Here is a 27,500-nt window from a genome sequence, read left to right as displayed (position 1 = left end):
CACCCTGAACGCGCCCGATCTCGTCTGATCTCGGAAGCTAAGCAGGGTCGGGCCTGGTTAGTACTTGGATGGGAGACCGCCTGGGAATACCGGGTGCTGTAGGCTTTTTGCCTCCCGCTCCGCCTTCTCCTTTACTCGCCCGCGGGCGGTGGCCGCCGGCTCCGCCCCCGCCGGGCCCCGCTGCAGGCCCCACCTCCTCAGGCCCCTCCCAACACGGCGCGCGTGCGCCGGAGGGGCCGCTCCCCGCCGGCCCGGCCGGCCGGGCGGCCAGAAGGCGGCCCCGGAAGGCAGCCGCACCCCGGACGCTCCCGGGGTGGCTGGCCCGGACCCAGAATCCGCCGCGGGCCCGGTTGCCGTCCTTTCGGCCAGCGAGCCCCTCGACCTGCACCTGGCCGCCCCCACTGGCGCCCAGCCCCGCTGCCGCCACCTGTGCGCCGGTGTGTCCCGCCACAGCTCCCTCCGGCAGAAGCCCCGCCTCCGCCGTGTCGCCGCGGCCGGGTGCGGGAGCGGGATCGAGGGCCGGGGCCGCTTCCCCGGGCCTGCCGGCCACCAGGGGCGGGCTCCTGAGCTCGGCGGGTGGTGTGCGGGCAAAGGTGGCCTTGCCGGGGCTGAGGGGCCGTGGCGACGCAATGGTGGCTCCCAGTGGCTTCGGGTCAGCTGCTGTCGGGCAGCAGGGCCGGCCTGGGCTGCGGCCGGGCTGCGCCTAGCGCCGCGTGGGCGGGCAGGGGCGATGCCCCAGGGACCGCGGGCCCCGGGCCCCGAAGCCTCCGGGGCCACGTCCCTGTGAGCGACGTGCGGGATGTTGGGCGGGGCGCCAAGCGCCGAAGGGTTTGCTGGGTCACGCCCGCCCTCGGCTGGGAGGTGGTGGCCAAACCCTCCGCCACCGCCCGATACACGAGACGTCCGTTCCCCCTGCCTGGGCGGGCGGCGGGGTCCCCCCGGGGCGGGCTGACCGCCGGGCTGGCTGGCCCTAAGGCGCCAGCGCCAGCGCAACTGGGCCTCAAGAGGCAGCCCGCGGTCCCCGCCCCCGTCTACGGCCATACCACCCTGAACGCGCCCGATCTCGTCTGATCTCGGAAGCTAAGCAGGGTCGGGCCTGGTTAGTACTTGGATGGGAGACCGCCTGGGAATACCGGGTGCTGTAGGCTTTTTGCCTCCCGCTCCGCCTTCTCCTTTACTCGCCCGCGGGCGGTGGCCGCCGGCTCCGCCCCCGCCGGGCCCCGCTGCAGGCCCCACCTCCTCAGGCCCCTCCCACCACGGCGCGCGTGCGCCGGAGGGGCCGCTCCCCGCCGGCCCGGCCGGCCGGGCGGCCAGAAGGCGGCCCCGGAAGGCAGCCGCACCCCGGACGCTCCCGGGGTGGCTGGCCCGGACCCAGAATCCGCCGCGGGCCCGGTTGCCGTCCTTTCGGCCAGCGAGCCCCTCGACCTGCACCTGGCCGCCCCCACTGGCGCCCAGCCCCGCTGCCGCCACCTGTGCGCCGGTGTGTCCCGCCACAGCTCCCTCCGGCAGAAGCCCCGCCTCCGCCGTGTCGCCGCGGCCGGGTGCGGGAGCGGGATCGAGGGCCGGGGCCGCTTCCCCTGGCCTGCCGGCCACCAGGGGCGGGCTCCTGAGCTCGGCGGGTGGTGTGCGGGCAAAGGTGGCCTTGCCGGGGCTGAGGGGCCGTGGCGACGCAATGGTGGCTCCCAGTGGCTTCGGGTCAGCTGCTGTCGGGCAGCAGGGCCGGCCTGGGCTGCGGCCGGGCTGCGCCTAGCGCCGCGTGGGCGGGCAGGGGCGATGCCCCAGGGACCGCGGGCCCCGGGCCCCGAAGCCTCCGGGGCCACGTCCCTGTGAGCGACGTGCGGGATGTTGGGCGGGGCGCCAAGCGCCGAAGGGTTTGCTGGGTCACGCCCGCCCTCGGCTGGGAGGTGGTGGCCAAACCCTCCGCCACCGCCCGATACACGAGACGTCCGTTCCCCCTGCCTGGGCGGGCGGCGGGGTCCCCCCGGGGCGGGCTGACCGCCGGGCTGGCTGGCCCTAAGGCGCCAGCGCCAGCGCAACTGGGCCTCAAGAGGCAGCCCGCGGTCCCCGCCCCCGTCTACGGCCATACCACCCTGAACGCGCCCGATCTCGTCTGATCTCGGAAGCTAAGCAGGGTCGGGCCTGGTTAGTACTTGGATGGGAGACCGCCTGGGAATACCGGGTGCTGTAGGCTTTTTGCCTCCCGCTCCGCCTTCTCCTTTACTCGCCCGCGGGCGGTGGCCGCCGGCTCCGCCCCCGCCGGGCCCCGCTGCAGGCCCCACCTCCTCAGGCCCCTCCCACCACGGCGCGCGCGCGTGTGTGTGTGTGTGTGTGTGTGTGCGTGCGCGCGCGCGCGGCTGCGCCGGAGGGGCCGCTCCCCGCCGGCACGGCCGGCCGGGCGGCCAGAAGGCGGCCCCAGAAGGCAGCCGCACCCCGGACGCTCCCGGGGTGGCTGGCCCGGACCCAGAATCCGCCGCGGGCCCGGTTGCCGTCCTTTCGGCCAGCGAGCCCCTCGACCTGCACCTGGCCGCCCCCACTGGCGCCCAGCCCCGCTGCCGCCACCTGTGCGCCGGTGTGTCCCGCCACAGCTCCCTCCGGCAGAAGCCCCGCCTCCGCCGTGTCGCCGCGGCCGGGTGCGGGAGCGGGATCGAGGGCCGGGGCCGCTTCCCCGGGCCTGCCGGCCACCAGGGGCGGGCTCCTGAGCTCGGCGGGTGGTGTGCGGGCAAAGGTGGCCTTGCCGGGGCTGAGGGGCCGTGGCGACGCAATGGTGGCTCCCAGTGGCTTCGGGCCAGCTGCTGTCGGGCAGCAGGGCCGGCCCGGGCTGCGGCCGGGCTGCGCCTAGCGCCGCGTGGGCGGGCAGGGGCGATGCCCCACGGACCGCGGGCCCCGGGCCCCGAAGCCTCCGGGGCCACGTCCCTGTGAGCGACGTGCGGGATGTTGGGCGGGGCGCCAAGCGCCGAAGGGTTTGCTGGGTCACGCCCGCCCTCGGCTGGGAGGTGGTGGCCAAACCCTCCGCCACCGCCCGATACACGAGACGTCCGTTCCCCCTGCCTGGGCGGGCGGCGGGGTCCCGCCGGGGCGGGCTGACCGCCGGGCTGGCTGGCCCTAAGGCGCCAGCGCCAGCGCAACTGGGCCTCAAGAGGCAGCCCGCGGTCCCCGCCCCCGTCTACGGCCATACCACCCTGAACGCGCCCGATCTCGTCTGATCTCCGAAGCTAAGCAGGGTCGGGCCTGGTTAGTACTTGGATGGGAGACCGCCTGGGAATACCGGGTGCTGTAGGCTTTTTGCCTCCCGCTCCGCCTTCTCCTTTACTCGCCCGCGGGCGGTGGCCGCCGGCTCCGCCCCCGCCGGGCCCCGCTGCAGGCCCCACCTCCTCAGGCCCCTCCCACCACGGCGCGCGCGCGCGTGTGTGTGTGTGTGTGTGTGTGTGTGCGTGCGCGCGCGCGCGGGTGCGCCGGAGGGGCCGCTCCCCGCCGGCACGGCCGGCCGGGCGGCCAGAAGGCGGCCCCAGAAGGCAGCCGCACCCCGGACGCTCCCGGGGTGGCTGGCCCGGACCCAGAATCCGCCGCGGGCCCGGTTGCCGTCCTTTCGGCCAGCGAGCCCCTCGACCTGCACCTGGCCGCCCCCACTGGCGCCCAGCCCCGCTGCCGCCACCTGTGCGCCGGTGTGTCCCGCCACAGCTCCCGCCGGCAGAAGCCCCGCCTCCGCCGTGTCGCCGCGGCCGGGTGCGGGAGCGGGATCGAGGGCCGGGGCCGCTTCCCCGGGCCTGCCGGCCACCAGGGGCGGGCTCCTGAGCTCGGCGGGTGGTGTGCGGGCAAAGGTGGCCTTGCCGGGGCTGAGGGGCCGTGGCGACGCAATGGTGGCTCCCAGTGGCTTCGGGCCAGCTGCTGTCGGGCAGCAGGCCCGGCCCGGGCTGCGGCCGGGCTGCGCCTAGCGCCGCGTGGGCGGGCAGGGGCGATGCCCCACGGACCGCGGGCCCCGGGCCCCGAAGCCTCCGGGGCCACGTCCCTGTGAGCGACGTGCGGGATGTTGGGCGGGGCGCCAAGCGCCGAAGGGTTTGCTGGGTCACGCCGGCCCTCGGCTGGGAGGTGGTGGCCAAACCCTCCGCCACCGCCCGATACACGAGACGTCCGTTCCCCCTGCCTGGGCGGGCGGCGGGGTCCCGCCGGGGCGGGCTGACCGCCGGGCTGGCTGGCCCTAAGGCGCCAGCGCCAGCGCAACTGGGCCTCAAGAGGCAGCCCGCGGTCCCCGCCCCCGTCTACGGCCATACCACCCTGAACGCGCCCGATCTCGTCTGATCTCGGAAGCTAAGCAGGGTCGGGCCTGGTTAGTACTTGGATGGGAGACCGCCTGGGAATACCGGGTGCTGTAGGCTTTTTGCCTCCCGCTCCGCCTTCTCCTTTACTCGCCCGCGGGCGGTGGCCGCCGGCTCCGCCCCCGCCGGGCCCCGCTGCAGGCCCCACCTCCTCAGGCCCCTCCCAACACGGCGCGCGTGCGCCGGAGGGGCCGCTCCCCGCCGGCCCGGCCGGCCGGGCGGCCAGAAGGCGGCCCCGGAAGGCAGCCGCACCCCGGACGCTCCCGGGGTGGCTGGCCCGGACCCAGAATCCGCCGCGGGCCCGGTTGCCGTCCTTTCGGCCAGCGAGCCCCTCGACCTGCACCTGGCCGCCCCCACTGGCGCCCAGCCCCGCTGCCGCCACCTGTGCGCCGGTGTGTCCCGCCACAGCTCCCTCCGGCAGAAGCCCCGCCTCCGCCGTGTCGCCGCGGCCGGGTGCGGGAGCGGGATCGAGGGCCGGGGCCGCTTCCCCGGGCCTGCCGGCCACCAGGGGCGGGCTCCTGAGCTCGGCGGGTGGTGTGCGGGCAAAGGTGGCCTTGCCGGGGCTGAGGGGCCGTGGCGACGCAATGGTGGCTCCCAGTGGCTTCGGGTCAGCTGCTGTCGGGCAGCAGGGCCGGCCTGGGCTGCGGCCGGGCTGCGCCTAGCGCCGCGTGGGCGGGCAGGGGCGATGCCCCAGGGACCGCGGGCCCCGGGCCCCGAAGCCTCCGGGGCCACGTCCCTGTGAGCGACGTGCGGGATGTTGGGCGGGGCGCCAAGCGCCGAAGGGTTTGCTGGGTCACGCCCGCCCTCGGCTGGGAGGTGGTGGCCAAACCCTCCGCCACCGCCCGATACACGAGACGTCCGTTCCCCCTGCCTGGGCGGGCGGCGGGGTCCCCCCGGGGCGGGCTGACCGCCGGGCTGGCTGGCCCTAAGGCGCCAGCGCCAGCGCAACTGGGCCTCAAGAGGCAGCCCGCGGTCCCCGCCCCCGTCTACGGCCATACCACCCTGAACGCGCCCGATCTCGTCTGATCTCGGAAGCTAAGCAGGGTCGGGCCTGGTTAGTACTTGGATGGGAGACCGCCTGGGAATACCGGGTGCTGTAGGCTTTTTGCCTCCCGCTCCGCCTTCTCCTTTACTCGCCCGCGGGCGGTGGCCGCCGGCTCCGCCCCCGCCGGGCCCCGCTGCAGGCCCCACCTCCTCAGGCCCCTCCCACCACGGCGCGCGCGCGTGTGTGTGTGTGTGTGTGTGTGTGTGTGCGTGCGCGCGCGCGCGGGTGCGCCGGAGGGGCCGCTCCCCGCCGGCACGGCCGGCCGGGCGGCCAGAAGGCGGCCCCAGAAGGCAGCCGCACCCCGGACGCTCCCGGGGTGGCTGGCCCGGACCCAGAATCCGCCGCGGGCCCGGTTGCCGTCCTTTCGGCCAGCGAGCCCCTCGACCTGCACCTGGCCGCCCCCACTGGCGCCCAGCCCCGCTGCCGCCACCTGTGCGCCGGTGTGTCCCGCCACAGCTCCCTCCGGCAGAAGCCCCGCCTCCGCCGTGTCGCCGCGGCCGGGTGCGGGAGCGGGATCGAGGGCCGGGGCCGCTTCCCCGGGCCTGCCGGCCACCAGGGGCGGGCTCCTGAGCTCGGCGGGTGGTGTGCGGGCAAAGGTGGCCTTGCCGGGGCTGAGGGGCCGTGGCGACGCAATGGTGGCTCCCAGTGGCTTCGGGTCAGCTGCTGTCGGGCAGCAGGGCCGGCCCGGGCTGCGGCCGGGCTGCGCCTAGCGCCGCGTGGGCGGGCAGGGGCGATGCCCCAGGGACCGCGGGCCCCGGGCCCCGAAGCCTCCGGGGCCACGTCCCTGTGAGCGACGTGCGGGATGTTGGGCGGGGCGCCAAGCGCCGAAGGGTTTGCTGGGTCACGCCCGCCCTCGGCTGGGAGGTGGTGGCCAAACCCTCCGCCACCGCCCGATACACGAGACGTCCGTTCCCCCTGCCTGGGCGGGCGGCGGGGTCCCGCCAGGGCGGGCTGACCGCCGGGCTGGCTGGCCCTAAGGCGCCAGCGCCAGCGCAACTGGGCCTCAAGAGGCAGCCCGCGGTCCCCGCCCCCGTCTACGGCCATACCACCCTGAACGCGCCCGATCTCGTCTGATCTCGGAAGCTAAGCAGGGTCGGGCCTGGTTAGTACTTGGATGGGAGACCGCCTGGGAATACCGGGTGCTGTAGGCTTTTTGCCTCCCGCTCCGCCTTCTCCTTTACTCGCCCGCGGGCGGTGGCCGCCGGCTCCGCCCCCGCCGGGCCCCGCTGCAGGCCCCACCTCCTCAGGCCCCTCCCAACACGGCGCGCGTGCGCCGGAGGGGCCGCTCCCCGCCGGCCCGGCCGGCCGGGCGGCCAGAAGGCGGCCCCGGAAGGCAGCCGCACCCCGGACGCTCCCGGGGTGGCTGGCCCGGACCCAGAATCCGCCGCGGGCCCGGTTGCCGTCCTTTCGGCCAGCGAGCCCCTCGACCTGCACCTGGCCGCCCCCACTGGCGCCCAGCCCCGCTGCCGCCACCTGTGCGCCGGTGTGTCCCGCCACAGCTCCCTCCGGCAGAAGCCCCGCCTCCGCCGTGTCGCCGCGGCCTGGTGCGGGAGCGGGATCGAGGGCCGGGGCCGCTTCTCCGGGCCTGCCGGCCACCAGGGGCGGGCTCCTGAGCTCGGCGGGTGGTGTGCGGGCAAAGGTGGCCTTGCCGGGGCTGAGGGGCCGTGGCGACGCAATGGTGGCTCCCAGTGGCTTCGGGTCAGCTGCTGTCGGGCAGCAGGGCCGGCCCGGGCTGCGGCCGGGCTGCGCCTAGCGCCGCGTGGGCGGGCAGGGGCGATGCCCCAGGGACCGCGGGCCCCGGGCCCCGAAGCCTCCGGGGCCACGTCCCTGTGAGCGACGTGCGGGATGTTGGGCGGGGCGCCAAGCGCCGAAGGGTTTGCTGGGTCACGCCCGCCCTCGGCTGGGAGGTGGTGGCCAAACCCTCCGCCACCGCCCGATACACGAGACGTCCGTTCCCCCTGCCTGGGCGGGCGGCGGGGTCCCGCCGGGGCGGGCTGACCGCCGGGCTGGCTGGCCCTAAGGCGCCAGCGCCAGCGCAACTGGGCCTCAAGAGGCAGCCCGCGGTCCCCGCCCCCGTCTACGGCCATACCACCCTGAACGCGCCCGATCTCGTCTGATCTCGGAAGCTAAGCAGGGTCGGGCCTGGTTAGTACTTGGATGGGAGACCGCCTGGGAATACCGGGTGCTGTAGGCTTTTTGCCTCCCGCTCCGCCTTCTCCTTTACTCGCCCGCGGGCGGTGGCCGCCGGCTCCGCCCCCGCCGGGCCCCGCTGCAGGCCCCACCTCCTCAGGCCCCTCTCACCACGGCGCGCGCGCGTGTGTGTGTGTGTGTGTGTGTGCGTGCGCGCGCGCGCGGGTGCGCCGGAGGGGCCGCTCCCCGCCGGCACGGCCGGCCGGGCGGCCAGAAGGCGGCCCCAGAAGGCAGCCGCACCCCGGAGGCTCCCGGGGTGGCTGGCCCGGACCAGAATCCGCCGCGGGCCCGGTTGCCGTCCTTTCGGCCAGCGAGCCCCTCGACCTGCACCTGGCCGCCCCCACTGGCGCCCAGCCCCGCTGCCGCCACCTGTGCGCCGGTGTGTCCCGCCACAGCTCCCTCCGGCAGAAGCCCCGCCTCCGCCGTGTCGCCGCGGCCGGGTGCGGGAGCGGGATCGAGGGCCGGGGCCGCTTCCCCGGGCCTGCCGGCCACCAGGGGCGGGCTCCTGAGCTCGGCGGGTGGTGTGCGGGCAAAGGTGGCCTTGCCGGGGCTGAGGGGCCGTGGCGACGCAATGGTGGCTCCCAGTGGCTTCGGGTCAGCTGCTGTCGGGCAGCAGGGCCGGCCCGGGCTGCGGCCGGGCTGCGCCTAGCGCCGCGTGGGCGGGCAGGGGCGATGCCCCAGGGACCGCGGGCCCCGGGCCCCGAAGCCTCCGGGGCCACGTCCCTGTGAGCGACGTGCGGGATGTTGGGCGGGGCGCCAAGCGCCGAAGGGTTTGCTGGGTCACGCCCGCCCTCGGCTGGGAGGTGGTGGCCAAACCCTCCGCCACCGCCCGATACACGAGACGTCCGTTCCCCCTGCCTGGGCGGGCGGCGGGGTCCCGCCGGGGCGGGCTGACCGCCGGGCTGGCTGGCCCTAAGGCGCCAGCGCCAGCGCAACTGGGCCTCAAGAGGCAGCCCGCGGTCCCCGCCCCCGTCTACGGCCATACCACCCTGAACGCGCCCGATCTCGTCTGATCTCGGAAGCTAAGCAGGGTCGGGCCTGGTTAGTACTTGGATGGGAGACCGCCTGGGAATACCGGGTGCTGTAGGCTTTTTGCCTCCCGCTCCGCCTTCTCCTTTACTCGCCCGCGGGCGGTGGCCGCCGGCTCCGCCCCCGCCGGGCCCCGCTGCAGGCCCCACCTCCTCAGGCCCCTCCCACCACGGCGCGCGCGCGTGTGTGTGTGTGTGTGTGTGTGTGTGCGTGCGCGCGCGCGCGGGTGCGCCGGAGGGGCCGCTCCCCGCCGGCACGGCCGGCCGGGCGGCCAGAAGGCGGCCCCAGAAGGCAGCCGCACCCCGGACGCTCCCGGGGTGGCTGGCCCGGACCCAGAATCCGCCGCGGGCCCGGTTGCCGTCCTTTCGGCCAGCGAGCCCCTCGACCTGCACCTGGCCGCCCCCACTGGCGCCCAGCCCCGCTGCCGCCACCTGTGCGCCGGTGTGTCCCGCCACAGCTCCCTCCGGCAGAAGCCCCGCCTCCGCCGTGTCGCCGCGGCCGGGTGCGGGAGCGGGATCGAGGGCCGGGGCCGCTTCCCCGGGCCTGCCGGCCACCAGGGGCGGGCTCCTGAGCTCGGCGGGTGGTGTGCGGGCAAAGGTGGCCTTGCCGGGGCTGAGGGGCCGTGGCGACGCAATGGTGGCTCCCAGTGGCTTCGGGTCAGCTGCTGTCGGGCAGCAGGGCCGGCCCGGGCTGCGGCCGGGCTGCGCCTAGCGCCGCGTGGGCGGGCAGGGGCGATGCCCCAGGGACCGCGGGCCCCGGGCCCCGAAGCCTCCGGGGCCACGTCCCTGTGAGCGACGTGCGGGATGTTGGGCGGGGCGCCAAGCGCCGAAGGGTTTGCTGGGTCACGCCCGCCCTCGGCTGGGAGGTGGTGGCCAAACCCTCCGCCACCGCCCGATACACGAGACGTCCGTTCCCCCTGCCTGGGCGGGCGGCGGGGTCCCGCCGGGGCGGGCTGACCGCCGGGCTGGCTGGCCTTAAGGCGCCAGCGCCAGCGCAACTGGGCCTCAAGAGGCAGCCCGCGGGCCCCGCCCCCGTCTACGGCCATACCACCCTGAACGCGCCCGATCTCGTCTGATCTCGGAAGCTAAGCAGGGTCGGGCCTGGTTAGTACTTGGATGGGAGACCGCCTGGGAATACCGGGTGCTGTAGGCTTTTTGCCTCCCGCTCCGCCTTCTCCTTTACTAGCCCGCGGGCGGTGGCCGCCGGCTCCGCCCCCGCCGGGCCCCGCTGCAGGCCCCCACCTCCTCAGGCCCCTCCCACCACGGCGCGCGTGCGCCGGAGGGGCCGCTCCCCGCCGGCCCGGCCGGCCGGGCTGCCAGAAGGCGGCCCCGGAAGGCAGCCGCACCCCGGACGCTCCCGGGGTGGCTGGCCCGGACCCAGAATCCGCCGCGGGCCCGGTTGCCGTCCTTTCGGCCAGCGAGCCCCTCGACCTGCACCTGGCCGCCCCCACTGGCGCCCAGCCCCGCTGCCGCCACCTGTGCGCCGGTGTGTCCCGCCACAGCTCCCTCCGGCAGAAGCCCCGCCTCCGCCGTGTCGCCGCGGCCGGGTGCGGGAGCGGGATCGAGGGCCGGGGCCGCTCCCCCGGGCCTGCCGGCCACCAGGGGCGGGCTCCTGAGCTCGGCGGGTGGTGTGCGGGCAAAGGTGGCCTTGCCGGGGCTGAGGGGCCGTGGCGACGCAATGGTGGCTCCCAGTGGCTTCGGGCCAGCTGCTGTCGGGCAGCAGGGCCGGCCCGGGCTGCGGCCGGGCTGCGCCTAGCGCCGCGTGGGCGGGCAGGGGCGATGCCCCACGGACCGCGGGCCCCGGGCCCCGAAGCCTCCGGGGCCACGTCCCTGTGAGCGACGTGCGGGATGTTGGGCGGGGCGCCAAGCGCCGAAGGGTTTGCTGGGTCACGCCCGCCCTCGGCTGGGAGGTGGTGGCCAAACCCTCCGCCACCGCCCGATACACGAGACGTCCGTTCCCCCTGCCTGGGCGGGCGGCGGGGTCCCGCCGGGGCGGGCTGACCGCCGGGCTGGCTGGCCCTAAGGCGCCAGCGCCAGCGCAACTGGGCCTCAAGAGGCAGCCCGCGGTCCCCGCCCCCGTCTACGGCCATACCACCCTGAACGCGCCCGATCTCGTCTGATCTCGGAAGCTAAGCAGGGTCGGGCCTGGTTAGTACTTGGATGGGAGACCGCCTGGGAATACCGGGTGCTGTAGGCTTTTTGCCTCCCGCTCCGCCTTCTCCTTTACTCGCCCGCGGGCGGTGGCCGCCGGCTCCGCCCCCGCCGGGCCCCGCTGCAGGCCCCACCTCCTCAGGCCCCTCCCACCACGGCGCGCGCGCGTGTGTGTGTGTGTGTGTGTGTGTGTGTGCGTGCGCGCGCGCGCGGGTGCGCCGGAGGGGCCGCTCCCCGCCGGCACGGCCGGCCGGGCGGCCAGAAGGCGGCCCCAGAAGGCAGCCGCACCCCGGACGCTCCCGGGGTGGCTCGCCCGGACCCAGAATCCGCCGCGGGCCCTGTTGCCGTCCTTTCGTCCAGCGAGCCCCTCGACCTGCACCTGGCCGCCCCCACTGGCGCCCAGCCCCGCTGCCGCCACCTGTGCGCCGGTGTGTCCCGCCACAGCTCCCTCCGGCAGAAGCCCCGCCTCCGCCGTGTCGCCGCGGCCGGGTGCGGGAGCGGGATCGAGGGCCGGGGCCGCTTCCCCGGGCCTGCCGGCCACCAGGGGCGGGCTCCTGAGCTCGGCGGGTGGTGTGCGGGCAAAGGTGGCCTTGCCGGGGCTGAGGGGCCGTGGCGACGCAATGGTGGCTCCCAGTGGCTTCGGGTCAGCTGCTGTCGGGCAGCAGGGCCGGCCCGGGCTGCGGCCGGGCTGCGCCTAGCGCCGCGTGGGCGGGCAGGGGCGATGCCCCAGGGACCGCGGGCCCCGGGCCCCGAAGCCTCCGGGGCCACGTCCCTGTGAGCGACGTGCGGGATGTTGGGCGGGGCGCCAAGCGCCGAAGGGTTTGCTGGGTCACGCCCGCCCTCGGCTGGGAGGTGGTGGCCAAACCCTCCGCCACCGCCCGATACACGAGACGTCCGTTCCCCCTGCCTGGGCGGGCGGCGGGGTCCCGCCGGGGCGGGCTGACCGCCGGGCTGGCTGGCATTAAGGCGCCAGCGCCAGCGCAACTGGGCCTCAAGAGGCAGCCCGCGGGCCCCGCCCCCGTCTACGGCCATACCACCCTGAACGCGCCCGATCTCGTCTGATCTCGGAAGCTAAGCAGGGTCGGGCCTGGTTAGTACTTGGATGGGAGACCGCCTGGGAATACCGGGTGCTGTAGGCTTTTTGCCTCCCGCTCCGCCTTCTCCTTTACTAGCCCGCGGGCGGTGGCCGCCGGCTCCGCCCCCGCCGGGCCCCGTTGCAGGCCCCCACCTCCTCAGGCCCCTCCCACCACGGCGCGCGTGCGCCGGAGGGGCCGCTCCCCGCCGGCCCGGCCGGCCGGGCGGCCAGAAGGCGGCCCCGGAAGGCAGCCGCACCCCGGACGCTCCCGGGGTGGCTGGCCCGGACCCAGAATCCGCCGCGGGCCCGGTTGCCGTCCTTTCGGCCAGCGAGCCCCTCGACCTGCACCTGGCCGCCCCCACTGGCGCCCAGCCCCGCTGCCGCCACCTGTGCGCCGGTGTGTCCCGCCACAGCTCCCTCCGGCAGAAGCCCCGCCTCCGCCGTGTCGCCGCGGCCGGGTGCGGGAGCGGGATCGAGGGCCGGGGCCGCTCCCCCGGGCCTGCCGGCCACCAGGGGCGGGCTCCTGAGCTCGGCGGGTGGTGTGCGGGCAAAGGTGGCCTTGCCGGGGCTGAGGGGCCGTGGCGACGCAATGGTGGCTCCCAGTGGCTTCGGGCCAGCTGCTGTCGGGCAGCAGGGCCGGCCCGGGCTGCGGCCGGGCTGCACCTAGCGCCGCGTGGGCGGGCAGGGGCGATGCCCCACGGACCGCGGGCCCCGGGCCCCGAAGCCTCCGGGGCCACGTCCCTGTGAGCGACGTGCGGGATGTTGGGCGGGGCGCCAAGCGCCGAAGGGTTTGCTGGGTCACGCCCGCCCTCGGCTGGGAGGTGGTGGCCAAACCCTCCGCCACCGCCCGATACACGAGACGTCCGTTCCCCCTGCCTGGGCGGGCGGCGGGGTCCCGCCGGGGCGGGCTGACCGCCGGGCTGGCTGGCCCTAAGGCGCCAGCGCCAGCGCAACTGGGCCTCAAGAGGCAGCCCGCGGTCCCCGCCCCCGTCTACGGCCATACCACCCTGAACGCGCCCGATCTCGTCTGATCTCGGAAGCTAAGCAGGGTCGGGCCTGGTTAGTACTTGGATGGGAGACCGCCTGGGAATACCGGGTGCTGTAGGCTTTTTGCCTCCCGCTCCGCCTTCTCCTTTACTCGCCCGCGGGCGGTGGCCGCCGGCTCCGCCCCCGCCGGGCCCCGCTGCAGGCCCCACCTCCTCAGGCCCCTCCCACCACGGCGCGCGCGCGCGTGTGTGTGTGTGTGTGTGTGTGTGCGTGCGCGCGCGCGCGGGTGCGCCGGAGGGGCCGCTCCCCGCCGGCACGGCCGGCCGGGCGGCCAGAAGGCGGCCCCAGAAGGCAGCCGCACCCCGGACGCTCCCGGGGTGGCTGGCCCGGACCCAGAATCCGCCGCGGGCCCGGTTGCCGTCCTTTCGGCCAGCGAGCCCCTCGACCTGCACCTGGCCGCCCCCACTGGCGCCCAGCCCCGCTGCCGCCACCTGTGCGCCGGTGTGTCCCGCCACAGCTCCCGCCGGCAGAAGCCCCGCCTCCGCCGTGTCGCCGCGGCCGGGTGCGGGAGCGGGATCGAGGGCCGGGGCCGCTTCCCCGGGCCTGCCGGCCACCAGGGGCGGGCTCCTGAGCTCGGCGGGTGGTGTGCGGGCAAAGGTGGCCTTGCCGGGGCTGAGGGGCCGTGGCGACGCAATGGTGGCTCCCAGTGGCTTCGGGCCAGCTGCTGTCGGGCAGCAGGCCCGGCCCGGGCTGCGGCCGGGCTGCGCCTAGCGCCGCGTGGGCGGGCAGGGGCGATGCCCCAGGGACCGCGGGCCCCGGGCCCCGAAGCCTCCGGGGCCACGTCCCTGTGAGCGACGTGCGGGATGTTGGGCGGGGCGCCAAGCGCCGAAGGGTTTGCTGGGTCACGCCCGCCCTCGGCTGGGAGGTGGTGGCCAAACCCTCCGCCACCGCCCGATACACGAGACGTCCGTTCCCCCTGCCTGGGCGGGCGGCGGGGTCCCGCCGGGGCGGGCTGACCGCCGGGCTGGCTGGCCCTAAGGCGCCAGCGCCAGCGCAACTGGGCCTCAAGAGGCAGCCCGCGGTCCCCGCCCCCGTCTACGGCCATACCACCCTGAACGCGCCCGATCTCGTCTGATCTCGGAAGCTAAGCAGGGTCGGGCCTGGTTAGTACTTGGATGGGAGACCGCCTGGGAATACCGGGTGCTGTAGGCTTTTTGCCTCCCGCTCCGCCTTCTCCTTTACTCGCCCGCGGGCGGTGGCCGCCGGCTCCGCCCCCGCCGGGCCCCGCTGCAGGCCCCACCTCCTCAGGCCCCTCCCACCACGGCGCGCGTGCGCCGGAGGGGCCGCTCCCCGCCGGCCCGGCCGGCCGGGCGGCCAGAAGGCGGCCCCGGAAGGCAGCCGCACCCCGGACGCTCCCGGGGTGGCTGGCCCGGACCCAGAATCCGCCGCGGGCCCGGTTGCCGTCCTTTCGGCCAGCGAGCCCCTCGACCTGCACCTGGCCGCCCCCACTGGCGCCCAGCCCCGCTGCCGCCACCTGTGCGCCGGTGTGTCCCGCCACAGCTCCCTCCGGCAGAAGCCCCGCCTCCGCCGTGTCGCCTCGGCCGGGTGCGGGAGCGGGATCGAGGGCCGGGGCCGCTTCCCCGGGCCTGCCGGCCACCAGGGGCGGGCTCCAGAGCTCGGCGGGTGGTGTGCGGGCAAGGGTGGCCTTGCCGGGGCTGAGGGGCCGTGGCGACGCAATGGTGGCTCCCAGTGGCTTCGGGCCAGCTGCTGTCGGGCAGCAGGGCCGGCCCGGGCTGCGGCCGGGCTGCGCCTAGCGCCGCGTGGGCGGGCAGGGGCGATGCCCCAGGGACCGCGGGCCCCGGGCCCCGAAGCCTCCGGGGCCACGTCCCTGTGAGCGACGTGCGGGATGTTGGGCGGGGCGCCAAGCGCCGAAGGGTTTGCTGGGTCACGCCGGTCCTCGGCTGGGAGGTGGTGGCCAAACCCTCCGCCACCGCCCGATACACGAGACGTCCGTTCCCCCTGCCTGGGCGGGCGGCGGGGTCCCGCCGGGGCGGGCTGACCGCCGGGCTGGCTGGCCCTAAGGCGCCAGCGCCAGCGCAACTGGGCCTCAAGAGGCAGCCCGCGGTCCCCGCCCCCGTCTACGGCCATACCACCCTGAACGCGCCCGATCTCGTCTGATCTCGGAAGCTAAGCAGGGTCGGGCCTGGTTAGTACTTGGATGGGAGACCGCCTGGGAATACCGGGTGCTGTAGGCTTTTTGCCTCCCGCTCCGCCTTCTCCTTTACTCGCCCGCGGGCGGTGGCCGCCGGCTCCGCCCCCGCCGGGCCCCGCTGCAGGCCCCACCTCCTCAGGCCCCTCCCAACACGGCGCGCGTGCGCCGGAGGGGCCGCTCCCCGCCGGCCCGGCCGGCCGGGCGGCCAGAAGGCGGCCCCGGAAGGCAGCCGCACCCCGGACGCTCCCGGGGTGGCTGGCCCGGACCCAGAATCCGCCGCGGGCCCGGTTGCCGTCCTTTCGGCCAGCGAGCCCCTCGACCTGCACCTGGCCGCCCCCACTGGCGCCCAGCCCCGCTGCCGCCACCTGTGCGCCGGTGTGTCCCGCCACAGCTCCCTCCGGCAGAAGCCCCGCCTCCGCCGTGTCGCCGCGGCCGGGTGCGGGAGCGGGATCGAGGGCCGGGGCCGCTTCCCCGGGCCTGCCGGCCACCAGGGGCGGGCTCCTGAGCTCGGCGGGTGGTGTGCGGGCAAAGGTGGCCTTGCCGGGGCTGAGGGGCCGTGGCGACGCAATGGTGGCTCCCAGTGGCTTCGGGTCAGCTGCTGTCGGGCAGCAGGGCCGGCCTGGGCTGCGGCCGGGCTGCGCCTAGCGCCGCGTGGGCGGGCAGGGGTGATGCCCCAGGGACCGCGGGCCCCGGGCCCCGAAGCCTCCGGGGCCACGTCCCTGTGAGCGACGTGCGGGATGTTGGGCGGGGCGCCAAGCGCCGAAGGGTTTGCTGGGTCACGCCCGCCCTCGGCTGGGAGGTGGTGGCCAAACCCTCCGCCACCGCCCGATACACGAGACGTCCGTTCCCCCTGCCTGGGCGGGCGGCGGGGTCCCCCCGGGGCGGGCTGACCGCCGGGCTGGCTGGCCCTAAGGCGCCAGCGCCAGCGCAACTGGGCCTCAAGAGGCAGCCCGCGGTCCCCGCCCCCGTCTACGGCCATACCACCCTGAACGCGCCCGATCTCGTCTGATCTCGGAAGCTAAGCAGGGTCGGGCCTGGTTAGTACTTGGATGGGAGACCGCCTGGGAATACCGGGTGCTGTAGGCTTTTTGCCTCCCGCTCCGCCTTCTCCTTTACTCGCCCGCGGGCGGTGGCCGCCGGCTCCGCCCCCGCCGGGCCCCGCTGCAGGCCCCACCTCCTCAGGCCCCTCCCACCACGGCGCGCGCGCGTGTGTGTGTGTGTGTGTGTGTGTGTGTGCGTGCGCGCGCGCGCGGGTGCGCCGGAGGGGCCACTCCCCGCCGGCACGGCCGGCCGGGCGGCCAGAAGGCGGCCCCAGAAGGCAGCCGCACCCCGGACGCTCCCGGGGTGGCTGGCCCGGACCCAGAATCCGCCGCGGGCCCGGTTGCCGTCCTTTCGGCCAGCGAGCCCCTCGACCTGCACCTGGCCGCCCCCACTGGCGCCCAGCCCCGCTGCCGCCACCTGTGCGCCGGTGTGTCCCGCCACAGCTCCCTCCGGCAGAAGCCCCGCCTCCGCCGTGTCGCCGCGGCCGGGTGCGGGAGCGGGATCGAGGGCCGGGGCCGCTTCCCCGGGCCTGCCGGCCACCAGGGGCGGGCTCCTGAGCTCGGCGGGTGGTGTGCGGGCAAAGGTGGCCTTGCCGGGGCTGAGGGGCCGTGGCGACGCAATGGTGGCTCCCAGTGGCTTCGGGTCAGCTGCTGTCGGGCAGCAGGGCCGGCCCGGGCTGCGGCCGGGCTGCGCCTAGCGCCGCGTGGGCGGGCAGGGGCGATGCCCCAGGGACCGCGGGCCCCGGGCCCCGAAGCCTCCGGGGCCACGTCCCTGTGAGCGACGTGCGGGATGTTGGGCGGGGCGCCAAGCGCCGAAGGGTTTGCTGGGTCACGCCCGCCCTCGGCTGGGAGGTGGTGGCCAAACCCTCCGCCACCGCCCGATACACGAGACGTCCGTTCCCCCTGCCTGGGCGGGCGGCGGGGTCCCGCCGGGGCGGGCTGACCGCCGGGCTGGCTGGCCCTAAGGCGCCAGCGCCAGCGCAACTGGGCCTCAAGAGGCAGCCCGCGGTCCCCGCCCCCGTCTACGGCCATACCACCCTGAACGCGCCCGATCTCGTCTGATCTCGGAAGCTAAGCAGGCTCGGGCCTGGTTACTACTTGGATGGGAGACCGCCTGGGAATACCGGGTGCTGTAGGCTTTTTGCCTCCCGCTCCGCCTTCTCCTTTACTCGCCCGCGGGCGGTGGCCGCCGGCTCCGCCCCCGCCGGGCCCCGCTGCAGGCCCCACCTCCGCAGGCCCCTCTCACCACGGCGCGCGCGCGTGTGTGTGTGTGTGTGTGTGTGTGCGTGCGCGCGCGCGCGGGTGCGCCGGAGGGGCCGCTCCCCGCCGGCACGGCCGGCCGGGCAGCCAGAAGGCGGCCCCAGAAGGCAGCCGCACCCCGGAGGCTCCCGGGGTGGCTGGCCCGGACCAGAATCCGCCGCGGGCCCGGTTGCCGTCCTTTCGGCCAGCGAGCCCCTCGACCTGCACCTGGCCGCCCCCACTGGCGCCCAGCCCCGCTGCCGCCACCTGTGCGCCGGTGTGTCCCGCCACAGCTCCCTCCGGCAGAAGCCCCGCCTCCGCCGTGTCGCCGCGGCCGGGTGCGGGAGCGGGATCGAGGGCCGGGGCCGCTTCCCCGGGCCTGCCGGCCACCAGGGGCGGGCTCCTGAGCTCGGCGGGTGGTGTGCGGGCAAAGGTGGCCTTGCCGGGGCTGAGGGGCCGTGGCGACGCAATGGTGGCTCCCAGTGGCTTCGGGTCAGCTGCTGTCGGGCAGCAGGGCCGGCCCGGGCTGCGGCCGGGCTGCGCCTAGCGCCGCGTGGGCGGGCAGGGGCGATGCCCCAGGGACCGCGGGCCCCGGGCCCCGAAGCCTCCGGGGCCACGTCCCTGTGAGCGACGTGCGGGATGTTGGGCGGGGCGCCAAGCGCCGAAGGGTTTGCTGGGTCACGCCCGCCCTCGGCTGGGAGGTGGTGGCCAAACCCTCCGCCACCGCCCGATACACGAGACGTCCGTTCCCCCTGCCTGGGCGGGCGGCGGGGTCCCGCCGGGGCGGGCTGACCGCCGGGCTGGCTGGCCCTAAGGCGCCAGCGCCAGCGCAACTGGGCCTCAAGAGGCAGCCCGCGGTCCCCGCCCCCGTCTACGGCCATACCACCCTGAACGCGCCCGATCTCGTCTGATCTCGGAAGCTAAGCAGGGTCGGGCCTGGTTAGTACTTGGATGGGAGACCGCCTGGGAATACCGGGTGCTGTAGGCTTTTTGCCTCCCGCTCCGCCTTCTCCTTTACTCGCCCGCGGGCGGTGGCCGCCGGCTCCGCCCCCGCCGGGCCCCGCTGCAGGCCCCACCTCCTCAGGCCCCTCCCACCACGGCGCGCGCGCGCGTGTGTGTGTGTGTGTGTGTGTGTGCGTGCGCGCGCGCGCGGGTGCGCCGGAGGGGCCGCTCACCGCCGGCACGGCCGGCCGGGCGGCCAGAAGGCGGCCCCGGAAGGCAGCCGCACCCCGGACGCTCCCGGGGTGGCTGGCCCGGACCCAGAATCCGCCGCGGGCCCGGTTGCCGTCCTTTCGGCCAGCGAGCCCCTCGACCTGCACCTGGCCGCCCCCACTGGCGCCCAGCCCCGCTGCCGCCACCTGTGCGCCGGTGTGTCCCGCCACAGCTCCCTCCGGCAGAAGCCCCGCCTCCGCCGTGTCGCCGCGGCCGGGTGCGGGAGCGGGATCGAGGGCCGGGGCCGCTTCCCCGGGCCTGCCGGCCACCAGGGGCGGGCTCCTGAGCTCGGCGGGTGGTGTGCGGGCAAAGGTGGCCTTGCCGGGGCTGAGGGGCCGTGGCGACGCAATGGTGGCTCCCAGTGGCTTCGGGTCAGCTGCTGTCGGGCAGCAGGGCCGGCCCGGGCTGCGGCTGGGCTGCGCCTAGCGCCGCGTGGGCGGGCAGGGGCGATGCCCCAGGGACCGCGGGCCCCGGGCCCCGAAGCCTCCGGGGCCACGTCCCTGTGAGCGACGTGCGGGATGTTGGGCGGGGCGCCAAGCGCCGAAGGGTTTGCTGGGTCACGCCCGCCCTCGGCTGGGAGGTGGTGGCCAAACCCTCCGCCACCGCCCGATACACGAGACGTCCGTTCCCCCTGCCTGGGCGGGCGGCGGGGTCCCGCCGGGGCGGGCTGACCGCCGGGCTGGCTGGCCTTAAGGCGCCAGCGCCAGCGCAACTGGGCCTCAAGAGGCAGCCCGCGGTCCCCGCCCCCGTCTACGGCCATACCACCCTGAACGCGCCCGATCTCGTCTGATCTCGGAAGCTAAGCAGGGTCGGGCCTGGTTAGTACTTGGATGGGAGACCGCCTGGGAATACCGGGTGCTGTAGGCTTTTTGCCTCCCGCTCCGCCTTCTCCTTTACTCGCCCGCGGGCGGTGGCCGCCGGCTCCGCCCCCGCCGGGCCCCGCTGCAGGCCCCACCTCCTCAGGCCCCTCCCAACATGGCGCGCGTGCGCCGGAGGGGCCGCTCCCCGCCGGCCCGGCCGGCCGGGCGGCCAGAAGGCGGCCCCGGAAGGCAGCCGCACCCCGGACGCTCCCGGGGTGGCTGGCCCGGACCCAGAATCCGCCGCGGGCCCGGTTGCCGTCCTTTCGGCCAGCGAGCCCCTCGACCTGCACCTGGCCGCCCCCACTGGCGCCCAGCCCCGCTGCCGCCACCTGTGCGCCGGTGTGTCCCGCCACAGCTCCCTCCGGCAGAAGCCCCGCCTCCGCCGTGTCGCCGCGGCCGGGTGCGGGAGCGGGATCGAGGGCCGGGGCCGCTTCCCCGGGCCTGCCGGCCACCAGGGGCGGGCTCCTGAGCTCGGCGGGTGTTGTGCGGGCAAAGGTGGCCTTGCCGGGGCTGAGGGGCCGTGGCGACGCAATGGTGGCTCCCAGTGGCTTCGGGTCAGCTGCTGTCGGGCAGCAGGGCCGGCCCGGGCTGCGGCCGGGCTGCGCCTAGCGCCGCGTGGGCGGGCAGGGGCGATGCCCCAGGGACCGCGGGCCCCGGGCCCCGAAGCCTCCGGGGCCACGTCCCTGTGAGCGACGTGCGGGATGTTGGGCGGGGCGCCAAGCGCCGAAGGGTTTGCTGGGTCACGCCCGCCCTCGGCTGGGAGGTGGTGGCCAAACCCTCCGCCACCGCCCGATACACGAGACGTCCGTTCCCCCTGCCTGGGCGGGCGGCGGGGTCCCGCCGGGGCGGGCTGACCGCCGGGCTGGCTGGCCCTAAGGCGCCAGCGCCAGCGCAACTGGGCCTCAAGAGGCAGCCCGCGGTCCCCGCCCCCGTCTACGGCCATACCACCCTGAACGCGCCCGATCTCGTCTGATCTCGGAAGCTAAGCAGGGTCGGGCCTGGTTAGTACTTGGATGGGAGACCGCCTGGGAATACCGGGTGCTGTAGGCTTTTTGCCTCCCGCTCCGCCTTCTCCTTTACTCGCCCGCGGGCGGTGGCCGCCGGCTCCGCCCCCGCCGGGCCCCGCTGCAGGCCCCACCTCCTCAGGCCCCTCCCACCACGGCGCGCGCGCGCGTGTGTGTGTGTGTGTGTGTGTGTGTGCGTGCGCGCGCGCGCGGGTGCGCCGGAGGGGCCGCTCCCCGCCGGCACGGCCGGCCGGGCGGCCAGAAGGCGGCCCCAGAAGGCAGCCGCACCCCGGACGCTCCCGGGGTGGCTGGCCCGGACCCAGAATCCGCCGCGGGCCCAGTTGCCGTCCTTTCGGCCAGCGAGCCCCTCGACCTGCACCTGGCCGCCCCCACTGGCGCCCAGCCCCGCTGCCGCCACCTGTGCGCCGGTGTGTCCCGCCACAGCTCCCGCCGGCAGAAGCCCCGCCTCCGCCGTGTCGCCGCGGCCGGGTGCGGGAGCGGGATCGAGGGCCGGGGCCGCTTCCCCGGGCCTGCCGGCCACCAGGGGCGGGCTCCTGAGCTCGGCGGGTGGTGTGCGGGCAAAGGTGGCCTTGCCGGGGCTGAGGGGCCGTGGCGACGCAATGGTGGCTCCCAGTGGCTTCGGGCCAGCTGCTGTCGGGCAGCAGGCCCGGCCCGGGCTGCGGCCGGGCTGCGCCTAGCGCCGCGTGGGCGGGCAGGGGCGATGCCCCACGGACCGCGGGCCCCGGGCCCCGAAGCCTCCGGGGCCACGTCCCTGTGAGCGACGTGCGGGATGTTGGGCGGGGCGCCAAGCGCCGAAGGGTTTGCTGGGTCACGCCCGCCCTCGGCTGGGAGGTGGTGGCCAAACCCTCCGCCACCGCCCGATACACGAGACGTCCGTTCCCCCTGCCTGGGCGGGCGGCGGGGTCCCGCCGGGGCGGGCTGACCGCCGGGCTGGCTGGCCCTAAGGCGCCAGCGCCAGCGCAACTGGGCCTCAAGAGGCAGCCCGCGGTCCCCGCCCCCGTCTACGGCCATACCACCCTGAACGCGCCCGATCTCGTCTGATCTCGGAAGCTAAGCAGGGTCGGGCCTGGTTAGTACTTGGATGGGAGACCGCCTGGGAATACCGGGTGCTGTAGGCTTTTTGCCTCCCGCTCCGCCTTCTCCTTTACTCGCCCGCGGGCGGTGGCCGCCGGCTCCGCCCCCGCCGGGCCCCGCTGCAGGCCCCACCTCCTCAGGCCCCTCCCAACACGGCACGCGTGCGCCGGAGGGGCCGCTCCCCGCCGGCCCGGCCGGCCGGGCGGCCAGAAGGCGGCCCCGGAAGGCAGCCGCACCCCGGACGCTCCCGGGGTGGCTGGCCCGGACCCAGAATCCGCCGCGGGCCCGGTTGCCGTCCTTTCGGCCAGCGAGCCCCTCGACCTGCACCTGGCCGCCCCCACTGGCGCCCAGCCCCGCTGCCGCCACCTGTGCGCCGGTGTGTCCCGCCACAGCTCCCTCCGGCAGAAGCCCCGCCTCCGCCGTGTCGCCGCGGCCGGGTGCGGGAGCGGGATCGAGGGCCGGGGCCGCTTCCCCGGGCCTGCCGGCCACCAGGGGCGGGCTCCAGAGCTCGGCGGGTGGTGTGCGGGCAAGGGTGGCCTTGCCGGGGCTGAGGGGCCGTGGCGACGCAATGGTGGCTCCCAGTGGCTTCGGGCCAGCTGCTGTCGGGCAGCAGGGCCGGCCCGGGCTGCGGCCGGGCTGCGCCTATCGCCGCGTGGGCGGGCAGGGGCGATGCCCCAGGGACCGCGGGCCCCGGGCCCCGAAGCCTCCGGGGCCACGTCCCTGTGAGCGACGTGCGGGATGTTGGGCGGGGCGCCAAGCGCCGAAGGGTTTGCTGGGTCACGCCGGCCCTCGGCTGGGAGGTGGTGGCCAAACCCTCCGCCACCGCCCGATACACGAGACGTCCGTTCCCCCTGCCTGGGCGGGCGGCGGGGTCCCGCCGGGGCGGGCTGACCGCCGGGCTGGCTGGCCCTAAGGCGCCAGCGCCAGCGCAACTGGGCCTCAAGAGGCAGCCCGCGGTCCCCGCCCCCGTCTACGGCCATACCACCCTGAACGCGCCCGATCTCGTCTGATCTCGGAAGCTAAGCAGGGTCGGGCCTGGTTAGTACTTGGATGGGAGACCGCCTGGGAATACCGGGTGCTGTAGGCTTTTTGCCTCCCGCTCCGCCTTCTCCTTTACTCGCCCGCGGGCGGTGGCCGCCGGCTCCGCCCCCGCCGGGCCCCGCTGCAGGCCCCACCTCCTCAGGCCCCTCCCAACACGGCGCGCGTGCGCCGGAGGGGCCGCTCCCCGCCGGCCCGGCCGGCCGGGCGGCCAGAAGGCGGCCCCGGAAGGCAGCCGCACCCCGGACGCTCCCGGGGTGGCTGGCCCGGACCCAGAATCCGCCGCGGGCCCGGTTGCCGTCCTTTCGGCCAGCGAGCCCCTCGACCTGCACCTGGCCGCCCCCACTGGCGCCCAGCCCCGCTGCCGCCACCTATGCGCCGGTGTGTCCCGCCACAGCTCCCTCCGGCAGAAGCCCCGCCTCCGCCGTGTCGCCGCGGCCGGGTGCGGGAGCGGGATCGAGGGCCGGGGCCGCTTCCCCGGGCCTGCCGGCCACCAGGGGCGGGCTCCTGAGCTCGGCGGGTGGTGTGCGGGCAAAGGTGGCCTTGCCGGGGCTGAGGGGCCGTGGCGACGCAATGGTGGCTCCCAGTGGCTTCGGGTCAGCTGCTGTCGGGCAGCAGGGCCGGCCTGGGCTGCGGCCGGGCTGCGCCTAGCGCCGCGTGGGCGGGCAGGGGCGATGCCCCAGGGACCGCGGGCCCCGGGCCCCGAAGCCTCCGGGGCCACGTCCCTGTGAGCGACGTGCGGGATGTTGGGCGGGGCGCCAAGCGCCGAAGGGTTTGCTGGGTCACGCCCGCCCTCGGCTGGGAGGTGGTGGCCAAACCCTCCGCCACCGCCCGATACACGAGACGTCCGTTCCCCCTGCCTGGGCGGGCGGCGGGGTCCCCCCGGGGCGGGCTGACCGCCGGGCTGGCTGGCCCTAAGGCGCCAGCGCCAGCGCAACTGGGCCTCAAGAGGCAGCCCGCGGTCCCCGCCCCCGTCTACGGCCATACCACCCTGAACGCGCCCGATCTCGTCTGATCTCGGAAGCTAAGCAGGGTCGGGCCTGGTTAGTACTTGGATGGGAGACCGCCTGGGAATACCGGGTGCTGTAGGCTTTTTGCCTCCCGCTCCGCCTTCTCCTTTACTCGCCCGCGGGCGGTGGCCGCCGGCTCCGCCCCCGCCGGGCCCCGCTGCAGGCCCCACCTCCTCAGGCCCCTCCCACCACGGCGCGCGCGCGTGTGTGTGTGTGTGTGTGTGTGTGTGTGCGTGCGCGCGCGCGCGGCTGCGCCGGAGGGGCCGCTCCCCGCCGGCACGGCCGGCCGGGCGGCCAGAAGGCGGCCCCAGAAGGCAGCCGCACCCCGGACGCTCCCGGGGTGGCTGGCCCGGACCCAGAATCCGCCGCGGGCCCGGTTGCCGTCCTTTCGGCCAGCGAGCCCCTCGACCTGCACCTGGCCGCCCCCACTGGCGCCCAGCCCCGCTGCCGCCACCTGTGCGCCGGTGTGTCCCGCCACAGCTCCCTCCGGCAGAAGCCCCGCCTCCGCCGTGTCGCCGCGGCCGGGTGCGGGAGCGGGATCGAGGGCCGGGGCCGCTTCCCCGGGCCTGCCGGCCACCAGGGGCGGGCTCCTGAGCTCGGCGGGTGGTGTGCGGGCAAAGGTGGCCTTGCCGGGGCTGAGGGGCCGTGGCGACGCAATGGTGGCTCCCAGTGGCTTCGGGTCAGCTGCTGTCGGGCAGCAGGGCCGGCCCGGGCTGCGGCCGGGCTGCGCCTAGCGCCGCGTGGGCGGGCAGGGGCGATGCCCCACGGACCGCGGGCCCCGGGCCCCGAAGCCTCCGGGGCCACGTCCCTGTGAGCGACGTGCGGGATGTTGGGCGGGGCGCCAAGCGCCGAAGGGTTTGCTGGGTCACGCCCGCCCTCGGCTGGGAGGTGGTGGCCAAACCCTCCGCCACCGCCCGATACACGAGACGTCCGTTCCCCCTGCCTGGGCGGGCGGCGGGGTCCCGCCGGGGCGGGCTGACCGCCGGGCTGGCTGGCCCTAAGGCGCCAGCGCCAGCGCAACTGGGCCTCAAGAGGCAGCCCGCGGTCCCCGCCCCCGTCTACGGCCATACCACCCTGAACGCGCCCGATCTCGTCTGATCTCGGAAGCTAAGCAGGGTCGGGCCTGGTTAGTACTTGGATGGGAGACCGCCTGGGAATACCGGGTGCTGTAGGCTTTTTGCCTCCCGCTCCGCCTTCTCCTTTACTCGCCCGCGGGCGGTGGCCGCCGGCTCCGCCCCCGCCGGGCCCCGCTGCAGGCCCCACCTCCTCAGGCCCCTCCCACCACGGCGCGCGCGCGTGTGTGTGTGTGTGTGTGTGTGTGCGTGCGCGCGCGCGCGGGTGCGCCGGAGGGGCCGCTCCCCGCCGGCACGGCCGGCCGGGCGGCCAGAAGGCGGCCCCGGAAGGCAGCCGCACCCCGGACGCTCCCGGGGTGGCTGGCCCGGACCCAGAATCCGCCGCGGGCCCGGTTGCCGTCCTTTCGGCCAGCGAGCCCCTCGACCTGCACCTGGCCGCCCCCACTGGCGCCCAGCCCCGCTGCCGCCACCTGTGCGCCGGTGTGTCCCGCCACAGCTCCCTCCGGCAGAAGCCCCGCCTCCGCCGTGTCGCCGCGGCCGGGTGCGGGAGCGGGATCGAGGGCCGGGGCCGCTTCCCCGGGCCTGCCGGCCACCAGGGGCGGGCTCCTGAGCTCGGCGGGTGGTGTGCGGGCAAAGGTGGCCTTGCCGGGGCTGAGGGGCCGTGGCGACGCAATGGTGGCTCCCAGTGGCTTCGGGTCAGCTGCTGTCGGGCAGCAGGGCCGGCCCGGGCTGCGGCTGGGCTGCGCCTAGCGCCGCGTGGGCGGGCAGGGGCGATGCCCCAGGGACCGCGGGCCCCGGGCCCCGAAGCCTCCGGGGCCACGTCCCTGTGAGCGACGTGCGGGATGTTGGGCGGGGCGCCAAGCGCCGAAGGGTTTGCTGGGTCACGCCCGCCCTCGGCTGGGAGGTGGTGGCCAAACCCTCCGCCACCGCCCGATACACGAGACGTCCGTTCCCCCTGCCTGGGCGGGCGGCGGGGTCCCGCCGGGGCGGGCTGACCGCCGGGCTGGCTGGCCTTAAGGCGCCAGCGCCAGCGCAACTGGGCCTCAAGAGGCAGCCCGCGGTCCCCGCCCCCGTCTACGGCCATACCACCCTGAACGCGCCCGATCTCGTCTGATCTCGGAAGCTAAGCAGGGTTGGGCCTGGTTAGTACTTGGATGGGAGACCGCCTGGGAATACCGGGTGCTGTAGGCTTTTTGCCTCCCGCTCCGCCTTCTCCTTTACTCGCCCGCGGGCGGTGGCCGCCGGCTCCGCCCCCGCCGGGCCCCGCTGCAGGCCCCACCTCCTCAGGCCCCTCCCAACATGGCGCGCGTGCGCCGGAGGGGCCGCTCCCCGCCGGCCCGGCCGGCCGGGCGGCCAGAAGGCGGCCCCGGAAGGCAGCCGCACCCCGGACGCTCCCGGGGTGGCTGGCCCGGACCCAGAATCCGCCGCGGGCCCGGTTGCCGTCCTTTCGGCCAGCGAGCCCCTCGACCTGCACCTGGCCGCCCCCACTGGCGCCCAGCCCCGCTGCCGCCACCTGTGCGCCGGTGTGTCCCGCCACAGCTCCCTCCGGCAGAAGCCCCGCCTCCGCCGTGTCGCCGCGGCCGGGTGCGGGAGCGGGATCGAGGGCCGGGGCCGCTTCCCCGGGCCTGCCGGCCACCAGGGGCGGGCTCCTGAGCTCGGCGGGTGTTGTGCGGGCAAAGGTGGCCTTGCCGGGGCTGAGGGGCCGTGGCGACGCAATGGTGGCTCCCAGTGGCTTCGGGTCAGCTGCTGTCGGGCAGCAGGGCCGGCCCGGGCTGCGGCCGGGCTGCGCCTAGCGCCGCGTGGGCGGGCAGGGGCGATGCCCCAGGGACCGCGGGCCCCGGGCCCCGAAGCCTCCGGGGCCACGTCCCTGTGAGCGACGTGCGGGATGTTGGGCGGGGCGCCAAGCGCCGAAGGGTTTGCTGGGTCACGCCCGCCCTCGGCTGGGAGGTGGTGGCCAAACCCTCCGCCACCGCCCGATACACGAGACGTCCGTTCCCCCTGCCTGGGCGGGCGGCGGGGTCCCGCCGGGGCGGGCTGACCGCCGGGCTGGCTGGCCCTAAGGCGCCAGCGCCAGCGCAACTGGGCCTCAAGAGGCAGCCCGCGGTCCCCGCCCCCGTCTACGGCCATACCACCCTGAACGCGCCCGATCTCGTCTGATCTCGGAAGCTAAGCAGGGTCGGGCCTGGTTAGTACTTGGATGGGAGACCGCCTGGGAATACCGGGTGCTGTAGGCTTTTTGCCTCCCGCTCCGCCTTCTCCTTTACTCGCCCGCGGGCGGTGGCCGCCGGCTCCGCCCCCGCCGGGCCCCGCTGCAGGCCCCACCTCCTCAGGCCCCTCCCACCACGGCGCGCGCGCGCGTGTGTGTGTGTGTGTGTGTGTGTGTGCGTGCGCGCGCGCGCGGGTGCGCCGGAGGGGCCGCTCCCCGCCGGCACGGCCGGCCGGGCGGCCAGAAGGCGGCCCCAGAAGGCAGCCGCACCCCGGACGCTCCCGGGGTGGCTGGCCCGGACCCAGAATCCGCCGCGGGCCCGGTTGCCGTCCTTTCGGCCAGCGAGCCCCTCGACCTGCACCTGGCCACCCCCACTGGCGCCCAGCCCCGCTGCCGCCACCTGTGCGCCGGTGTGTCCCGCCACAGCTCCCGCCGGCAGAAGCCCCGCCTCCGCCGTGTCGCCGCGGCCGGGTGCGGGAGCGGGATCGAGGGCCGGGGCCGCTTCCCCGGGCCTGCCGGCCACCAGGGGCGGGCTCCTGAGCTCGGCGGGTGGTGTGCGGGCAAAGGTGGCCTTGCCGGGGCTGAGGGGCCGTGGCGACGCAATGGTGGCTCCCAGTGGCTTCGGGCCAGCTGCTGTCGGGCAGCAGGCCCGGCCCGGGCTGCGGCCGGGCTGCGCCTAGCGCCGCGTGGGCGGGCAGGGGCGATGCCCCACGGACCGCGGG

General features: G+C 76.6%; 26 non-coding genes across 26 annotated transcripts in view; all 26 read left to right on the top strand.

Annotated features, from left to right (window-relative positions):
* LOC136139664 (5S ribosomal RNA) overlaps positions 1-105 on the top strand; it is a 119-nt gene extending 14 nt beyond the window's left edge. The window contains exon 1 of the ribosomal RNA XR_010657179.1: positions 1-105. This exon is cut by the window's left edge and continues 14 nt beyond it. This is a non-coding gene — a ribosomal RNA (5S ribosomal RNA).
* A 924-nt stretch (positions 106-1,029) lies between these two features.
* LOC136139663 (5S ribosomal RNA) lies at positions 1,030-1,148 on the top strand. Its single transcript, XR_010657178.1, has one exon. It is a non-coding gene; the product is annotated as a 5S ribosomal RNA (ribosomal RNA).
* A 924-nt stretch (positions 1,149-2,072) lies between these two features.
* Positions 2,073-2,191, top strand: LOC136139662 (5S ribosomal RNA). The gene has a single exon (XR_010657177.1). It is a non-coding gene; the product is annotated as a 5S ribosomal RNA (ribosomal RNA).
* A 970-nt stretch (positions 2,192-3,161) lies between these two features.
* On the top strand, positions 3,162-3,280 carry LOC136139508 (5S ribosomal RNA). Its single transcript, XR_010657040.1, has one exon. It is a non-coding gene; the product is annotated as a 5S ribosomal RNA (ribosomal RNA).
* A 974-nt stretch (positions 3,281-4,254) lies between these two features.
* Positions 4,255-4,373, top strand: LOC136139661 (5S ribosomal RNA). The gene has a single exon (XR_010657176.1). It is a non-coding gene; the product is annotated as a 5S ribosomal RNA (ribosomal RNA).
* Positions 4,374-5,297: 924 nt separating this feature from the next.
* On the top strand, positions 5,298-5,416 carry LOC136139660 (5S ribosomal RNA). The gene has a single exon (XR_010657175.1). It is a non-coding gene; the product is annotated as a 5S ribosomal RNA (ribosomal RNA).
* A 974-nt stretch (positions 5,417-6,390) lies between these two features.
* LOC136139659 (5S ribosomal RNA) lies at positions 6,391-6,509 on the top strand. Its single transcript, XR_010657174.1, has one exon. It is a non-coding gene; the product is annotated as a 5S ribosomal RNA (ribosomal RNA).
* A 924-nt stretch (positions 6,510-7,433) lies between these two features.
* LOC136139658 (5S ribosomal RNA) lies at positions 7,434-7,552 on the top strand. The gene has a single exon (XR_010657173.1). It is a non-coding gene; the product is annotated as a 5S ribosomal RNA (ribosomal RNA).
* A 967-nt stretch (positions 7,553-8,519) lies between these two features.
* Positions 8,520-8,638, top strand: LOC136139657 (5S ribosomal RNA). Its single transcript, XR_010657172.1, has one exon. It is a non-coding gene; the product is annotated as a 5S ribosomal RNA (ribosomal RNA).
* Positions 8,639-9,610: 972 nt separating this feature from the next.
* Positions 9,611-9,729, top strand: LOC136139656 (5S ribosomal RNA). Its single transcript, XR_010657171.1, has one exon. It is a non-coding gene; the product is annotated as a 5S ribosomal RNA (ribosomal RNA).
* Positions 9,730-10,654: 925 nt separating this feature from the next.
* LOC136139655 (5S ribosomal RNA) lies at positions 10,655-10,773 on the top strand. The gene has a single exon (XR_010657170.1). It is a non-coding gene; the product is annotated as a 5S ribosomal RNA (ribosomal RNA).
* A 974-nt stretch (positions 10,774-11,747) lies between these two features.
* LOC136139653 (5S ribosomal RNA) lies at positions 11,748-11,866 on the top strand. The gene has a single exon (XR_010657168.1). It is a non-coding gene; the product is annotated as a 5S ribosomal RNA (ribosomal RNA).
* A 925-nt stretch (positions 11,867-12,791) lies between these two features.
* On the top strand, positions 12,792-12,910 carry LOC136139652 (5S ribosomal RNA). Its single transcript, XR_010657167.1, has one exon. It is a non-coding gene; the product is annotated as a 5S ribosomal RNA (ribosomal RNA).
* A 972-nt stretch (positions 12,911-13,882) lies between these two features.
* Positions 13,883-14,001, top strand: LOC136139650 (5S ribosomal RNA). The gene has a single exon (XR_010657166.1). It is a non-coding gene; the product is annotated as a 5S ribosomal RNA (ribosomal RNA).
* A 924-nt stretch (positions 14,002-14,925) lies between these two features.
* On the top strand, positions 14,926-15,044 carry LOC136139649 (5S ribosomal RNA). Its single transcript, XR_010657165.1, has one exon. It is a non-coding gene; the product is annotated as a 5S ribosomal RNA (ribosomal RNA).
* Positions 15,045-15,968: 924 nt separating this feature from the next.
* On the top strand, positions 15,969-16,087 carry LOC136139648 (5S ribosomal RNA). The gene has a single exon (XR_010657164.1). It is a non-coding gene; the product is annotated as a 5S ribosomal RNA (ribosomal RNA).
* Positions 16,088-17,061: 974 nt separating this feature from the next.
* LOC136139523 (5S ribosomal RNA) lies at positions 17,062-17,180 on the top strand. Its single transcript, XR_010657054.1, has one exon. It is a non-coding gene; the product is annotated as a 5S ribosomal RNA (ribosomal RNA).
* Positions 17,181-18,149: 969 nt separating this feature from the next.
* On the top strand, positions 18,150-18,268 carry LOC136139647 (5S ribosomal RNA). Its single transcript, XR_010657163.1, has one exon. It is a non-coding gene; the product is annotated as a 5S ribosomal RNA (ribosomal RNA).
* A 972-nt stretch (positions 18,269-19,240) lies between these two features.
* On the top strand, positions 19,241-19,359 carry LOC136139646 (5S ribosomal RNA). The gene has a single exon (XR_010657162.1). It is a non-coding gene; the product is annotated as a 5S ribosomal RNA (ribosomal RNA).
* A 924-nt stretch (positions 19,360-20,283) lies between these two features.
* On the top strand, positions 20,284-20,402 carry LOC136139645 (5S ribosomal RNA). The gene has a single exon (XR_010657161.1). It is a non-coding gene; the product is annotated as a 5S ribosomal RNA (ribosomal RNA).
* A 974-nt stretch (positions 20,403-21,376) lies between these two features.
* On the top strand, positions 21,377-21,495 carry LOC136139644 (5S ribosomal RNA). The gene has a single exon (XR_010657160.1). It is a non-coding gene; the product is annotated as a 5S ribosomal RNA (ribosomal RNA).
* Positions 21,496-22,419: 924 nt separating this feature from the next.
* LOC136139643 (5S ribosomal RNA) lies at positions 22,420-22,538 on the top strand. The gene has a single exon (XR_010657159.1). It is a non-coding gene; the product is annotated as a 5S ribosomal RNA (ribosomal RNA).
* Positions 22,539-23,462: 924 nt separating this feature from the next.
* LOC136139641 (5S ribosomal RNA) lies at positions 23,463-23,581 on the top strand. Its single transcript, XR_010657157.1, has one exon. It is a non-coding gene; the product is annotated as a 5S ribosomal RNA (ribosomal RNA).
* Positions 23,582-24,555: 974 nt separating this feature from the next.
* Positions 24,556-24,674, top strand: LOC136139640 (5S ribosomal RNA). The gene has a single exon (XR_010657156.1). It is a non-coding gene; the product is annotated as a 5S ribosomal RNA (ribosomal RNA).
* Positions 24,675-25,644: 970 nt separating this feature from the next.
* Positions 25,645-25,763, top strand: LOC136139693 (5S ribosomal RNA). The gene has a single exon (XR_010657208.1). It is a non-coding gene; the product is annotated as a 5S ribosomal RNA (ribosomal RNA).
* Positions 25,764-26,687: 924 nt separating this feature from the next.
* On the top strand, positions 26,688-26,806 carry LOC136139639 (5S ribosomal RNA). Its single transcript, XR_010657155.1, has one exon. It is a non-coding gene; the product is annotated as a 5S ribosomal RNA (ribosomal RNA).
* Positions 26,807-27,500: the final 694 nt, after the last annotated feature.

The sequence above is a fragment of the Phocoena phocoena genome, chromosome 19 (genome assembly GCF_963924675.1).
Source record: "Phocoena phocoena chromosome 19, mPhoPho1.1, whole genome shotgun sequence".
NCBI classification, from domain to species: Eukaryota; Metazoa; Chordata; class Mammalia; order Artiodactyla; family Phocoenidae; genus Phocoena; species Phocoena phocoena.
This window is presented reverse-complemented; position numbering and strand designations above follow the sequence as displayed.